Source organism: Protopterus annectens, chromosome 2.part0, assembly GCF_019279795.1.
Source record: "Protopterus annectens isolate FY-2018-M chromosome 2.part0, PAN1.0, whole genome shotgun sequence".
Lineage (NCBI taxonomy): Eukaryota > Metazoa > Chordata > Ceratodontiformes > Protopteridae > Protopterus > Protopterus annectens.
Genome location: NC_056728.1, coordinates 390,021,827 through 390,037,907, shown reverse-complemented (window position 1 = coordinate 390,037,907; position 16,081 = coordinate 390,021,827).

The following is a 16,081-nucleotide window of genomic DNA, read 5'->3' as shown; positions in this document are numbered from 1 at the left end:
TTATTGCATGCACCACATAGCTTACATGTTGGTGAGCTGTCCAGATGTATATGTGCTGGTGAGTGACATCTGCAACACTGTTGCAGTACAGTAAGTGTAGCACACGAGCCTGTCCACATGAGCAGGTGTCAGCGTCAACACAGCCACACTCTGTAAGGGACTCATACACATTGCCACACATGTCAGGGTAACAAATACATTTCCTACCAGTTACATTACCACAATATCATAATGCATAGGTATGAATTGGCCCACAGGGGTTATCCTGGGGTTCTATGGTCAAAGGGTATGTGACAGTGACTGACATTAGAGAGCATGCTTCATATGACACTGGGTGTGGTACTGGGTGTGATTGTGGTCAGAAGCATCATACACCACACACACAGACAAAGGGTGCTAGTACCGACGTGCAGGTGTGCATTGCTTCATGGGTGTTTAGTGGTTGACAGTCCCAGATGGCTGTACCAGGCTAGGTGAGGGGTATACCGTGGCACCAGGTCACATGAGAATGGTCTGCATTATGACTAAGGGGTGTAGTGTCCGGAATGGACCACACAGGTGGGGATAGTTTACACCATCCAGTCTCCTGGGTTACTATTGTGCTTGGCCAGTGCTGTGGAATGATTGGCATGTATGTGTTTTATATGTCATGACATGGAAGGTGTTTGGGATGTGCATATGTCCCACATTCATGTGCAGTGGCATGTGAAGTATACCTGGTTTGTCTGGCCCATGTTGTGTACACAGAATGTAATCATCAGATGTGATAGTCCCGCCCTCATGTGGCAGGGCCAGATAATGGACAGCTAGTTGACCCTGCACCTACATTGGTAGCATGCTACAGGTATTCCCTGGTGTCAGTGGCATCTGTCCATACTGGGCATGTGTCTAAGCCATGGTATGTCCTTTGCGGATCACATTTGATGGAACCACAGTTGTTGCAGGCATCTGGTGGATAACATACTGTCTGCAATTAGGTGCCTATTGTACTGCTGGACAGGGTGCCATGGCCTCTGTAGGCCACTGAATTCACACCATTGTTACTATCAATCACCATTATGCAGTGTACTACACACATCTTGGCTGTTGCCTTGCCATGTGTCTGTGTATGAGACATGGGTTGAGAGTGTGCTCTGGGTAATACTGGGGTTGCTAACTGTGATTGGTTGGCCTTGTTGTCACATGTATGGGTATGGATATGCACCCCAGCCTCTTGGCTATTTCACAGCTGCTTTCCTTGTACAGTGGACATTGTGATATGTACTAAGGCCACCATATAAGAACATTGCAAAACCCACTACACATTGGGCCCAGCTGTTACACATGCACACCCTCCTCCACACAGGTTATCAGGTACAAACACACATGCACTTGTCATGTCCAGGAGTAGAACTCATACCTAACTAGTTTATTACACTACATTACTGCTCAGTTATTGTATGCACCATGGTGATTACTGCAGTACTCTTTCCCCAAAGGTGTATATCACATTGGCTGACATCAGCAGGATTGCCAAAGTAGGGCATTTGACATGTACTGAGTGTGACTAGCCTAAAATGCATTGCTCCCTACACAGACAGTGCAACACACACAAAACATCCAGAATTGCCATGGGTTGGTATGGAACCCTACCAGGGGTTCTGAATCACACCACAGCAGTACACAGTTATGGCACACGCTATGGAGATTACTGGGCTACAATCTTCCCGGAGGTGTATTACTAGGGGGATGACATCAGCTGCTTTGCAAAGGTTGAGCATTTGGTTTGTGGGGAGTGTGGCTAGCCTAAAAAGCATTACTCTCTACACAGACAGACACACAAACACAGTTGCCATATCTGGGGATAGAACTCCTACCTAGCTAGTTTATCACACTACAGCAGTACGCACTTACAGGACATGCTACAGAGATTACTGGGCTGCAGCTTCCCAGAGGTGTATTACTAGGTAGATGATATCAGCTGCCTTGTAAAGGTTGATCATTTGGATTGTGGGGAGTGTGGCTAGCCTAAAAGTATTGCTCTCTACACAGACACACACACAAAGTTGCCATGTCTGGGGATAAAACTCCTACCTAACTAGTTTATCACACTATAGCAGAACACACTTATAAGATGTGCTATGGAGATTACTGAGACACAGCTTCCCAGAAGTGTATTACTAGGTGTATGACTTCAGCTGCCTTGCAAAGGATGATCATTTGGTTTGTGGGGAGTGTAGCTAGCCTAAAAAGCATTGCTCTCTACACAGACACATACACGCACACACAGTTACCATGTCTGGAGATAGACCTCCTACCTAACTAGTTTGTCACACTACAGCAGTACATACTTACAGGACACGCTATAGAGACTACTTGGCTACAGCTTCCCAGAGGCGTATTACTAGGTGGATGATATCAGCTGCCTTGCAAAGGTTGAGCATTTGGTTTGTGGAGAGTGTGGCTAGCCTAAAAAGCATTGCTCTCTACACACACACAAACACAGGCCTGGATGGCTCCTTGTCACAGTCACCCTCTTCCACACATCTCTGTCCCTCTACCTTTGGCTTATTATAGTGTGTTGTCCTTACATATATGTCTGTATTCCTATCCACTGTGTGTGGAAGGCATGAGTGGTGCATATTGATGGGTGTCTGCACTAACAACTGCAACTGCCAGATATGTCTAGTCCACTGGAGTTTGCAGACATGGCCATCATGTGTTTAAGTGTGTGAGCATGCCCAGTATGACCTTTCAGTATGTAGTTGCCTTACATTGTCTTCATTTCTCTAAGTGTATGAGCATGCCCAGTATGGCAGTCTGTATCGCACGTGTGGGTCAAGTCCGTGTAGTTTGTACTGCAGTGCTGACCTTTGTGTTGTACACCAACAGGTAGCATCCTGTCTCTGCAGGGTATCCATCCATCATTTGGCATTGACCATTACTACATTTCTGCATAGCGGGGGGGGCACACCTGACTGTTTCTACAGCTCTACACAGGATTGGGAGGAGCACACCTGACTGTTACTATAGTTCTATGTAGGTTGGGGGGAGAGCACACCTGACTATTTCTACATTTCTACACAGTATTGGGGGTCACACCTGTCTGTTACTATATGTCTACATAGGATGGGGGGTACATCTGACACTTGTATACATTTGCTGGGACTGTACTGGTATGTTGGGTACTACATTTCAGTCTGTAGTCTTACCTATTGTGCTGGCTAGAGACATACCAGTGTACTACAGATCGTGGCTTTGGTTGCCGTACATATTATTGTCTGACCTCCTACCCTTCAGAACTGACATCCCACTGCCTGCCCTGCTGTGGTCTGTCTGTGTAGGCCTGGTGGGAGGTTAACCATAGCCATCATTCTGGGGCCATGGCACAGGCTCTGTTTGGGTTTGTCTACACCTGTCCTGCTGCCTGACACTGTTGTTGGATATGTGAACCGTCCTGACTGGCATGTGTATGTCATATGGACACTCATGTCACTCAGCACATTTCCTGTAGTGGGTTTTGTCACCTTGTGTAGTATTGGCTACTATGGTGACTCCAGTACGTGTTACAGATGTCATGGTGCCACTATGGGTGTCTACCATCTGCTGCTATAACATCCAGACTCTCATTTTTCTTGCATGCTCACATCCATACCATAGCTACAGGTAATGACACATTCTACTCCATATGGCAATTGGTAGGTTGATTGACTTACTTTGTGGGTGTGCCAGGCTTGTAGATGGTTCTGGTGGGCTGCCTATGTTGGATGCACATAGTACACTCCCTATACATGGTTGAGCACAGGTAGTGTCATGTTTGGCATCCTTTTTACTGTATGTATGAGTCAGAGAGAGAGGTGTCATTCCCTGGGTCCCTATTGTGTCAGTGCATGTGCTATGTGTTGTCTCTTTGCCAAGGCCAGGGTATACTGGGCACGCCTCTTTCTGCCTACTGGGGCAGGCTCAGGTTGTTCCTCCTCCAGGTCACTCTGTGCCTGTGCAGGCCTTGACATTGGTGGGGGGATGTGTGGCCCTGCCCCATGCTATTCCTGCTGCAGCTGTTTCCACAGGATCATATTGTGTAGCATAGCACATACCATAACAATTTGGGTACATGTAGCTGGTGAATACTGCAAGGCTCCACCAGATGTGTCCAAACACTGGAACCATGGCCTGAGCATTCCAAACACACGCTCTATTATATGTCTGGCATGTGAGTGTGCCTCATTATGGCGTTGTTGTTCAGGTGTGTGTACATTTCTGATGGGTTTCATCAGCCACGGCTCCAGTGTGTACCCAGCATCCCCCATTAGGTGGCCATAGAGGATGTCCCCATTGGCAAATCTCTGGTACAGCTGCGTAAGATGCCATATGTGGGAATCGTCATAGCTTCCAGGGCAGCCTGCACACATATTCAGTATAATGCCCTGGGCATCACATACAACCTGGCAGTTGATGGAGGGGATGCCCCTGTGGTTGATGTAGACCCTACCTTGATCACCAGGTGGTGTTTTGATGTGTATGTGCATGCAGTCTATAGCACCCACTACCCCAGAGTATTCTGCTATTTGGTGGAAGAGATGTATATTGCTGGTCAACACCTCACTGGTGTTAAGGAAATATAAGTGCTCACTGGCATGTGCTGACATGGCATCTAGGAACTGGAGGAATACTCTGGATGCTGATGCCTGTGAGATCCCTATGATATCCCCAGTTGTGCTTTGGGAGGTACCTGTGGCTAGTATACCTAGGTCTATACATACCTTGGTATCCAATGGGATGGGTTTCCCTCGGTCAGTGTGGTGTGACAGGTGTGGCTGGCACAGCTCAACACATTGCTGTAGGAGGTCTCTGTCCACCCTATAGTGCTCCACTATCTCCAGCTCATGTAGCCCCTGGTAGGTTACCCTGGGTCTGTACACTCTTCTCCATCTCCTCACTGTGGGTTGTTCGACAGCATTCACATCCTCACCATCCTCAGGCTCTTGCACATGTTGTTCTATGTTGCCTGTTGAAGCCCTTCTCATTTTGTAGGTTTATTAGTTAAAATTTCTCCGCTTGTATACACGGGTGGTGTAGAGTGTGGGAAAAACCAGAGGGGAAGGTGTTTGTATAGTTTATAGTAGTGTTCTGGGCTGTGCTGGTTTGCTGCCTGCTTAATTGGCTGATTCTGATACCTTTCACCTGCCAGCTAAGCTAGTTCTCCTTGATTACCTTCCTACTGCTGTTTTCTCTTCTCATTGCCTTCAAATGCTCAAATGTGCACACTGCTACTGTTTCCTGGTTTAACCTCTTTTCTTCTTCCTGTACTACCTGGTGCGCGCCGCGCACACCCACTTAGGCTTTGTAAAGACTGCTAGACAGGTTTAGACACACCCCCTAGCTTATCTGTGCTTAGCTAGGAGCAGAACCTCGAGCCACAGGGCTCCAATACGCTTACATTATGCCTGACGCACACACACACCCGTGATGTCACCTACCTCCTAGTCTTGCACCCAGCTATTCATGCTCTTACACTGTTGGGACCTGCCTCGCATCCTGGGGAAAACTGGGATTCACTATCCTTCCCCTCATTTGCATAGGATTGCCTGCTAATGCATAGTTACATGTCTCACACTGAGCCTCCACCCTTAGCAACCACTACTCACTGGCCATGTTGTCTTCTGCCTGCCATTGACTTGCATGGCAGAATATTGATTTTAGTTAGAATGCTTAATTTATGTTCGTTATGTTATTTTCATCCCGATCTCATTTGCATGCCTCTGCCCTATGCTTAAACAGCCGGGATCAGCTAATAGGAATTAAAAGTTGATTTTTTTTAATTTTTGTACCGTTTGTAATGCCACTGGCCTTATACTTGGCCATTGGCATGCTTATTACATGATATGCATCCTTTATTTGTGGCTGTCATAGCTCCGTTTTGGATTCTGCAGACATGTACTCAGTTACTAACCGAGTACATTTCTGCTGATGCACTAGTCCTGCACAGACGGTCACAAGCTTCCTGGATCACAAATTCACCTATATTGCATTGATTTCTCCTGCAAATGGGGTGATTTGCATACAAGGGCTTTGTCCATGCAAGATTAGTGCAGGAGCGCTTGTGCATGCCCCTGCAGGCTGTTCCTGGACCACACGGCGGACATATTGCTTGCTTGGGCTCCTGCACTGATCTTACATGCCGTGCGAGCTTTTGAGAATCTGTGAGAATATCTCAAGACTTAAATACCAAACACGCACTGTACCGAAATATTAAAAAAAGAATGTCACTATACCGAAAATTCATAATACTGAATTTTCAGCAAGCGATGTTCAGTTTTTTAATATAACCTGCACTACAACATCACAAACAACACCTCACCCCTACACTGTAACTAAGCAACGAAACACACACACTGACAAAACCGACACGATCTATGTATAAGCAGAGGGCAAACCCCCCCTGCACCCCCCTGCTACTTATATATACCAACTCTGAGGTCACACTACCACGAAATACACAAAAAATTTACCATTATGCACCCTACACTTACTATGCACACCATCACACATAAATGCGAAAAACACACATACCACACATTCAAAAAACTCAACCACTTTCAACACTAACACACACACACACACACACACACACACACACACACACACACACACATAAACACACACACACACACACACACACACACACACTGCAGCGTGTGCACACACACACACACACACACACACACACACACACACACACACACACACATACACACACACACACATACACACACACACACACACACACACACACACACACACACACACACACACACACACACACACACACACACACACACACACACTCTCACCTATTTAACCCATGCAACTCCAAAACTTCCCACACAACTACAAAACAAAAAATCTCTACCCAAAACCCTTAAACACTTACAGCCTACCTGAATCTCTGTACACAACCACGCATTGTCCTCTATGTCTAACTCCCAGACCACAATGCAGCTCAAATACAAACCACACCACACCAAAAGCAAATTCAGTAACCTAGCATTCGGAAAAGTGCAGTTTTGAATAACTGCACTTTCGATATTTTTGTATCAGATACTGAAAGTCGATCTTTCAGTCTTTCGAGATTTAAAAAGTAGACCCATATATATAGGTTTACTTTGAAAATGTAGAATGATGATTTGGCAACAATAGAATGTCAAAAAGTCATTTGAAAGCATTCATATTGTTGACCATCAAGACTGCGAGCATCAATTGTACGAATGCACTGTGCATTCGTACATACATGTTCGACCTTAATACTAGAGATTGTGGTACAGTGTGGATCAGGAAATATCCCCTTTTCCCCACTGTAGTGTGATCTTGGAGTTGGAATATGTAGTCTGCGGAGTGTGTGGGGGGTGCAGTGGGGCTTACCTCTCTCCAAAATCATTACATTGCGTGTTGTGCAGTGTCAGACTGCAGCCTATGGATGTTGACAAAGGTTGAATTCGCAACAGGAAGTGTGTTTGCGACATTATGACCTTTTCAAAATTCCGATTCGTATATATATGTTAATGGTCACAAGAAAACCCACTCGGGGCACAAAATGCAAAATAATAAAAACAGTGAAACCACAAAGGACGTTCCACGGAGAACGGTGAATTAAACACTTTTATTACCAAAAACAACCACGACTTAGCGCTTTCACCAGTATAACTGGCTTCTTCAGAGTCGTTTAAGAATTCACATTCTCATATATTTATTTTCACCCAACTTGGTAATAAAATTATACTTTGATAATGCATTGTTAAATTTTTTAAAATTCAGTATGGTTATTACGTTTTTGCAGTATTCTTTATCAGTATGGTCATAACACATATATGGTTACATATACAATATACATTATACATGAGACACATGTATTATATACAAATATATATATTTTTTACAAAGTTTATATACATATTATGTTTTTAATAATATTGTTGTATGATTACATATATATTAATTAGGGTGATGTTTTTATTGGTGGGGTATTTTTGATTTTAACCTATGGCTATGGGTTGAGTGCAATAAATATATGAGAATGTGAATTCTTAAACGACTCTGAAGAAACCAGTTATACTGGTGAAAGCGCTAAGTCGTGGTTGTTTTTGGTAATAAAAGTGTTTAATTCACCGTTCTCCATGGAGCGTCCTTTGTGGTTTCACTGTTTTTATTATATATATATATATATATATATATATATATATATATATATATATATATATATATTCACTTTAAAAGCTCGAAATACTGAAATGTCGAAATTCAGTATTCCGAGGCCATAAAGTGGAATACTGACAAAAGAGAAAGCTCAGACGCGTGAATTTCCAAACCTCGAATACCGGAGGTTTTAAATTTCGTGCTTCTTAGGTTCCGCTGTGGTTATGGATTCAGGCAAGTTTGTGTGTGTGTTAAGGGTTTTAGGCAGAGGCTGTGGTGTGTGTTAGTTTGTTTTGTGTAGTGGGTGTGTGTGAGCAGAATGTAGCTTGTGTGGTGGTGTTGTGTGTGTGTTTGTGTGTAGTGAGACCTCGGAGATAGAATATTTAAGAAGGGGGGAGTGGGGGGGCGCAGAGAGCTTGTGTTTGTGTGTGGGGAGGATGGTGTGTGTGTGTGTGTGTGTGTGTGTGTGTGTGTGTGTGTGTGTGTGTGTGTGTGTGTGTGTGTGCGTGTGTGCGTGTGCAGCAGTAGCACGAAATTCAAAATCTCTGGTGTGCGAAATTTTGAATTTCGCACTTCTGAGTTTTCTATGTTTCAAAAATTCGACTTTATAGTTTCGAAATACTGAATTTCTACATTTCAGTATTTTGAGGATATAAAGTGAATCCATATATATATATATATATATATATATATATATATATATATATATATGGTACCCATTCAGAAGCCTGAAACATCATAAGCCTGAAAATCAAAATCCTGAAACCAAAAGCCTGAAAATTCAGAATCCTGAAAACTCAAAATCCTGAAAGCCCAAAATCCTGAAAGACCAAAATCCTGAAACTCAAAATCCTGAAAACACAAAATAGACATACTGATGTCATTGTGGCTTTGCTATTGTTAGCCCTGTGGTGTTAGGTCATGAGTTGGGGTCAGGTAAGTGTGCGGTTGGTTTTATTTTAGGGTTAGGGGCGGTTTAAGTGAGTTAGGGTTAGGGCGCAGGTTAGGCATGTATGCAATAGTGACAAATATTGGGGTTAGGGGCGGTTTAAGTGAGTTAAGTTTAGGGCGCGGGTCAGGTGAGTGTGCGATAGTGACAGACCTTAGGGTTAGGGTTAGGGTCAGGGTCAGTTGGTAGATATTAGTGTCTTTATAGTGACATATTAGCATTATTTGTGTTTTCAGGATTTTGAGTTTCAGGATTTTGGTCTTTCAGGATTTTGGGCTTTCAGGATTTTGAGTTTTCAGGATTCTGAATTTTCAGGCTTTTGGTTTCAGGATTTTGATTTTCAGGCTTATGATGTTTCAGGCTTCTGAATGGGTACCATATATATATATATATATATATATATATATATATATATATATATATATATATATATATATGTTAAAAGTGGAGTGGTACCAAGAAATTCTACAGTCCTCTTTGTGTACTCACTGTGAGAAAGTAAAGATTTTCTAGGGTGCTTAGTCTTAGTCTAATCTCATGGAGTAATACCCCTCTTCATGTCATCTAGCAGCTGTGTGCTCAGGAACTCTTAGGGGAAGATTCAACTTGAAACTCAGATTCTAAGAAGCTGCTTCTCTACAGGACACTGCTAACTACTGATGAGCAGCATCACACAACTGCAACATCTTTATACCAGTAGAGAAAAACAGTAAATAAACAAAATGTGCTACTGGCCAATTGCAACATGCACACACTAAGGTTTCTTGGTGATTCTTAGCACAGAAGAGACCAGGAAACACTACTTTCACTAGCAAGCAGGCCTAACCTTTTTAACTGTAAACAACTAAACTGAAGCCCAAAGTCCAATAAATAACCAAGGTAAATAATAAACCAAAGAGATAGAATCAGGCAGAAGTGCAGAAACTCAACAGTCGGTTCCAGTGACAAAAAATAAAAGCAATTTAGAATAGATAAAAGTGCAACAACTCTATAAATAATGCACAACGGTAAAATCACTGCTAGTATATTTTAAGATAAAGTGCAACACAACAATGTGAAGCAATTATTTAGCTGTGGCTGAATCCAGATTCAGCTCAACAGTCAAATATAGTGGCATTAACAATAACACTTAAAAGTAGTTAAAGTGAAAAAAACTCTGAAAAATAATGCACAAATATAACAGGAGGTTCATAGGATGTGTTTTAGGTTAACAACCACTGTAATTTTTTTAAGCCTAGCCATGCATCCTAAATCTATGACAAGTTCTGGTATCCCTGATAAGTGCAAGCAGGGCCTCGGGAGATGAGACGTTTGCAATCAGGGGTCTGGGAAATGAACCATTTGCAGGATCCCTGTGCCCATTAGAGACATAGATGTCACACCAGGGGTGAATTTTCTGTTTCTCATCCAATTGTCCAAGATACACTTGAATTGGGTTAGGGAGGAACTCAGATTCATATGGATAAGGAGCCTGTTGCAAAACGGGGGTAGTCTCTGGGATACTTATCTTGCTATCCAGCAAAGTTTATGACTTTATAATGGGGAATTTTGGTGCTGTTTGTTTTGTGGGTATGCAGGGTATCCATTAGGGTGGGTGTTTTGTATGCCAGGTATAGATCTCTCCTCAACACCCTGTAGGTGACAGAATACAGGGATAGAGCTTTGAGGCAGTTTGCATAGGGCATGTTACTTACATCATATATTCTTTTAGCAAGAGCAGCTGGTAGGTGACGGAATACAGGGATAGGGCTATGAGGCAGTCTGCATAAGGAGATGTTACTTATGCCCTGTATTCTTTTATTGAGAAACCTCTATGGATGTTCCAATTGTTGGATGAGCCAGTTAGGCGCATACTAAAGAAAGCACTGTACTCAATGGTAGGTCAGATGAATGCTGTATACAGAGGAGCAATGGCTTTCTTGGACCTAGATGACATACCTGTAGATGCATAACGGTCAAAGGCTAGACTACTGTCTACATGTATCCACAAGTTCCTGACTACCAGATCAACTCTTAGGGGTATGTTGACAATAGGATAGTTACCAGGGGTGGATGACTTTCCAAAGGATACTGTCATACATTTCTGGACATTTCCAAAGGATACTGTTATACATTTCTGGGAATTTAGTTTTAGTCCATGGCTCTGGCACTAGTTATTTGTCCATGTCAGCCCTTCCTCGGGAACATTAGTGTTGGCACGGGATTCTATGACTACTCCTAACTTGCAATCTTTTCCAAATTTGTTTAACCAGAAGTCCTTGCTGTTGGTCTCAACTTCAGAAAATAGATGCCAAAAAGGAGCTGTCCAAAGACCAACCCCTGAGGGACTCCACTGGTGACTGGCCTCTTTTTAGAGGTGGAATCCCCAATTCTAATTTCCTGGATCATGTCTGTGAGCCAGCTGGCAATCCACTAGGTGACATAAGGGTATATACCTAACCTCTATAATTTGCAACAATGCCCAAGTGGAATATTATGTAAAATGCTTTGGCCACATCAACGTAGGCTCTGTCAAACCCTTTTGTCCTCATCCATTGCCTTGATGACCTTATGAAAGAAGTCCTCTTGTTGAGTAGGCATGACCTGCCTTTGACAAAACCAAACTGGTTGGGTCCAGTGTCTGGAGGTTTCCTATATCATAATCGATAATTTCCATGATAATTCTTTCCATAGCTTTGCATATGAGACTCGCAAGACTTATGGCTCTATAGTTTCCATGGTCTGTAGATGGCCCAACTTTGAGCATAGGGATGACAGTTACTTTTCTCCATTCATGATGCACAAAGTCTGTTTGGAGGCTACAGTTAAATAGTGATTCCAGAGGGCCTGATAGGTCATGTTTCATGCTATTTAGAAGGTTGTCTGGGATACCTTTAAGGCCCATCAATGCACTATTTTTGGCCTTAGAAAGAGCATTGAAGACTTGTTCCCTAATGATAGTAGGGGAGTTATATATGATGGTATTTCCTGAGGAAAGGCTGGGGGGAGAAAGGGGCAAAGTCAGAGCTGAATTTAACTTCTTGTAGATTTGCTATATCTTCTGGCTCAATACAGATGGCTCCATTAACAATGAACAATGAATGCAAGTCTGTATTGCTGTTGAGGTTGTAGACATAGCTAAAGAATGCGTTGTGTCTCTCCATAGCTTGGGAGGCCAAATTCGCCTCAGATTTGGTTTTGGTAGACTGTATTTGTCCTCTGAATTGTTTGTTTAGTTTAGTGATAGTGTTTTTATTCTGCTGGGTGGTACACCTCCTAATTTTTGCAGTGCTTGTATTCCCTATGTTATACAGCCGGTTGATGGTGTGATTCCACCAGTGTGGCTTGTTTTTTGAGCTAGTTCTGCACTTACTTCTGGTAGGTATAATTGCCTCTGTGCAACTATTAATATGCATGTACAGGGTTTCTTTGAACAGTTCTACATAGACAGTAGTGTTCTCTAGGCTTCGGGGATCTTGAAATTTTGCCGTGTTATCACTTAATAGTATGAAGTTAGTCATTCCTGTGCTAGCTGGGGCTCTGGCTATTATTTTTACTTCAAAGTAGACCATTTTGTGCTCTGAACTTAACTGATAGGACATTGCACTCAGGGGTTGTGAAGCACTCTTTCATACCAGCACCAATATGTTGCCCCCCCCCCCCCGGTTGGTGTATTGACAATCTAGATCAAAGAGTTTCTGTTTAGAAAAAACAGCACTTGTATATTCCAAGATAAAGTGCAAAACAGTACTCTAGAGTACTTATCTAGCAGTGGATGTATTTGGATTCATTAGAAACTCTCAGTAATCAATACTATGGTCACCCAGTGTTTGCAAGCTTTGTAATAATAGGATCATAGGAGGTTACTAGGCTATTGGCCCTGAGGCCCTTATAAGCCTAGCCAAGAGGTTAGCCCATGTTTAGACAAATCACCACCCAATGTCCCTGTCCAGCAGGGACATGGGTGGAATCCCAGGGGTATATTTTCTGTTTCCCATCCAGTTATTCAGGTTGCGCTTAAAAAGGGGTAAAGAGGTACTCTGCTTGATGTGGAGAAGGAGTCTATTCCATAGATGGGGGAGTCTCTGGGGCACAAATCTGCCCTGCTAACAAGTCTTGTTGATGTCACAGACCAGGTTGAGGCTACATGTGCAGCTTACTCGAGTGGAACTTGACTTGCAGATATGCAGCAGTCCCATCAAGGTGGGGTCCATGAACGCCTTGTATGTCAGACAGAGGTCACTTCTAAGGAGTCTGTTTGAAACTGAGTAGAGGGATAGGACTTTTAGCCTATCTGTGTATGGTAGACATTTGAGGCCCTGGATTCTCCTGGTGAGGAACCTCTGTGGTCTCTCCACCTGCTGCATGTGCTTTAAGAGGTACATGCCGAAAGGGGCATTGTACTCGATAATGGGGCTTTTAGGGGAAGAATACAGATGTGTTATGACCTCCTTGTCCCAGGGTGAGATACCCTTACTTATGAGGTGGGCCATGTAGAAGGCTTTACATACAATGGAAGCAACATGGTGGTCAAAAGTCAGGTTGCTATCAACCTGGGTGCCCAAATCCCTCACGACTGATTGAGTGCTTAGGATATTGTTATTAATGTGATAATTTGTGGGGATGTCACTCTTTCCAAAAGGGATGATGATGCATTTTTGGTATTCAGCTTGAGGCCATGTTTCTGGCACCAGTCATTTGTCTGAGTGAGACCCTCTTGGAGGATGTCCATATCACTAGGGGAATTGATGACAGCACCCAGCTTGCAGTCATCTGCAAAATTGGTCAGCCATTGCCCACTGGTTTTGACCTGCACCTCAGAAAAGTATATCCGAAATAACAGAGGCCCCAAGACCGAACCCAGGGGTATGCTGCTTGTTACAGGTCTACTGCTTGAGGTGGCTTCCCCTATTTTAACTATGTGGGTTCTATCAATGAGCCAGTTTGCTACCCATCTGGTAACATATGGATTGATGCCTAGTTGAGAGAGTTTATCTATTATGCCCGAGTGGGGAATAGTGTTAAAGGTTTTGGCCAGGTCTAGGTACATGGTGTGCACTGTCTTCCTCATCCATGGCTTTGATGACTGTCTCAAAGAAGTCTACCAAATTTACCAGACATAACCTCCACTTGACGAAGCCAAACTGTGTGGGATCAAGTGTTTGGAGGTTGCCAATATCCTTGTTGATGAGATCCATGATAATCCGTTCCATGGCCTTGCAGATCAGGCTAGTTAGGCTGATGGGCTATAATTTCCCAGATCAGTGGACACTCCACCTTTGTGTAAAGTGATGACTGTGGCTGTCCTACACTCAGCTGGGATGAAGCCAGTATTCAGGCTTTGGTTGAATAGGGTGCCTAGTGGTGCTGCAAGTTCCTGCCTGAGTTCACTTAGGGTGCAACCTGGGATGTTAATGGGTCAAATGGAGGCTGTATTTTTTGATTTGAGAGAGCAGTGATGACCAACTGTTCTGTAGATATAAGGGGAAGGGGCAGGTAGTGGGGATGTCCTGATTTACTGATGGGGGGGACAGAGGGGTAAAGTTTTCGCTGAATCTGTCAACCAGCAAGTTTGCTATATCTACAGCATTTGCATATGTTGTGTCCTTGACACCAGTTCTGAACAGCTCTGGGTGCTTCCTTTGATGTTGTGGATATATGTGAAGAAGGCCTTATGATTGTCTCTAGTAGATGTGGCCAATTTGGACTCGAAGTTTGCTTTGGAGTATTTCACTAGTGCTCTTATTTGCTTGTTCAGGCTAAGGAGACATTGCTTCCAATTGGGCACCTGCTCCTTCTTGGTCTTGAACAGCAATTTTTTTCCTTTTGCTATAGAGTTTATTTATTGCAGATGTCCACCAGATAGGTTTACTCTTCCTTGCAGAGGATGATTTAGTCCTGTCAGGTATGCCTGATTCCATGCATCTATATAAATGCTCGTATAGTGCTTGGTGTAGTTTTGGATATTGGTGCCAGTTCCTACAGAGGGGGCTGTGAAGCTGCTTATACTATCCTTCAGGAAGCTGTAATCAGCTTTGGAGAAGTTTTTACGTCTGATCCTAGCTAGAGGGGGGGTGAAGGAGATGATGACCGAAACTAACCTCTTTGTGGTCAGATCTTACCAGGGAGTATGATACTATAGGGATGCTGCAGTGGTTACTCATGTTGGTTAATACCAAGTCCAAGATATTATCATCCCTTGTGGGAGTACTGACTAGCTGTTCCAAGGCATTTGCATTGATAAAAATCAAGAAATCTCTGAGCATTTGTGCTCTGGCATGAGTAGTTCTTCCAGTCTATGTTTGGGAAGTTAAAATCACCCAGGATCAGTGTAAAGGGTTAAATCATGATAGATTCGAACAGATCCAAACAGTCGGATTGGGCATCTTGAGTCAGATTTGGGGGCCGGTAGGTAGCTATGATTTGAATAGGGGTCTTGTCAGTGGTTAACTGCACCTGGAGTGTCTCCTGTGCATCATACTGTTTTACCAGTCTGAAGGTGTTTATGTCTTTAATGTATATTGAAACTCCACCTCCTTTGCCTTTACTGCCCACAGGTTGGGGTCTGAATGTATGACAGTATGAGTAACCAGGTAAGGCTGGGGTGCTGTCCACATCTTTTTACCAGGTTTCTGTGGCTGCACAGATATCAGCATTTTCCAAGGATAGGAATGCTTGCAATGAGTGCAATTTCATGTTTAGACTCCTAACACTTAGCAGCATGACCTTCAATTTGTGTTTTGTTGAAATTTTAAGGTTGGTAGTTTTAACCTCATCACTTTTCCTAAAAAAGGCACTAAAGGGGAGGCAAGAGTCTTTGCCAGAAGCCTGAAGCCCAGGTGAGACAGATGCAGGTCATAATGAGAAATTAAAACAGTAAACAAATAAAATTACCCACTTTCCAATCACACCAGATATATTCTTAGGTTTCCTTAGTGATTCCTAGCACAGAAGACCTCAGCCTGTACTTTTTTTCTCTTT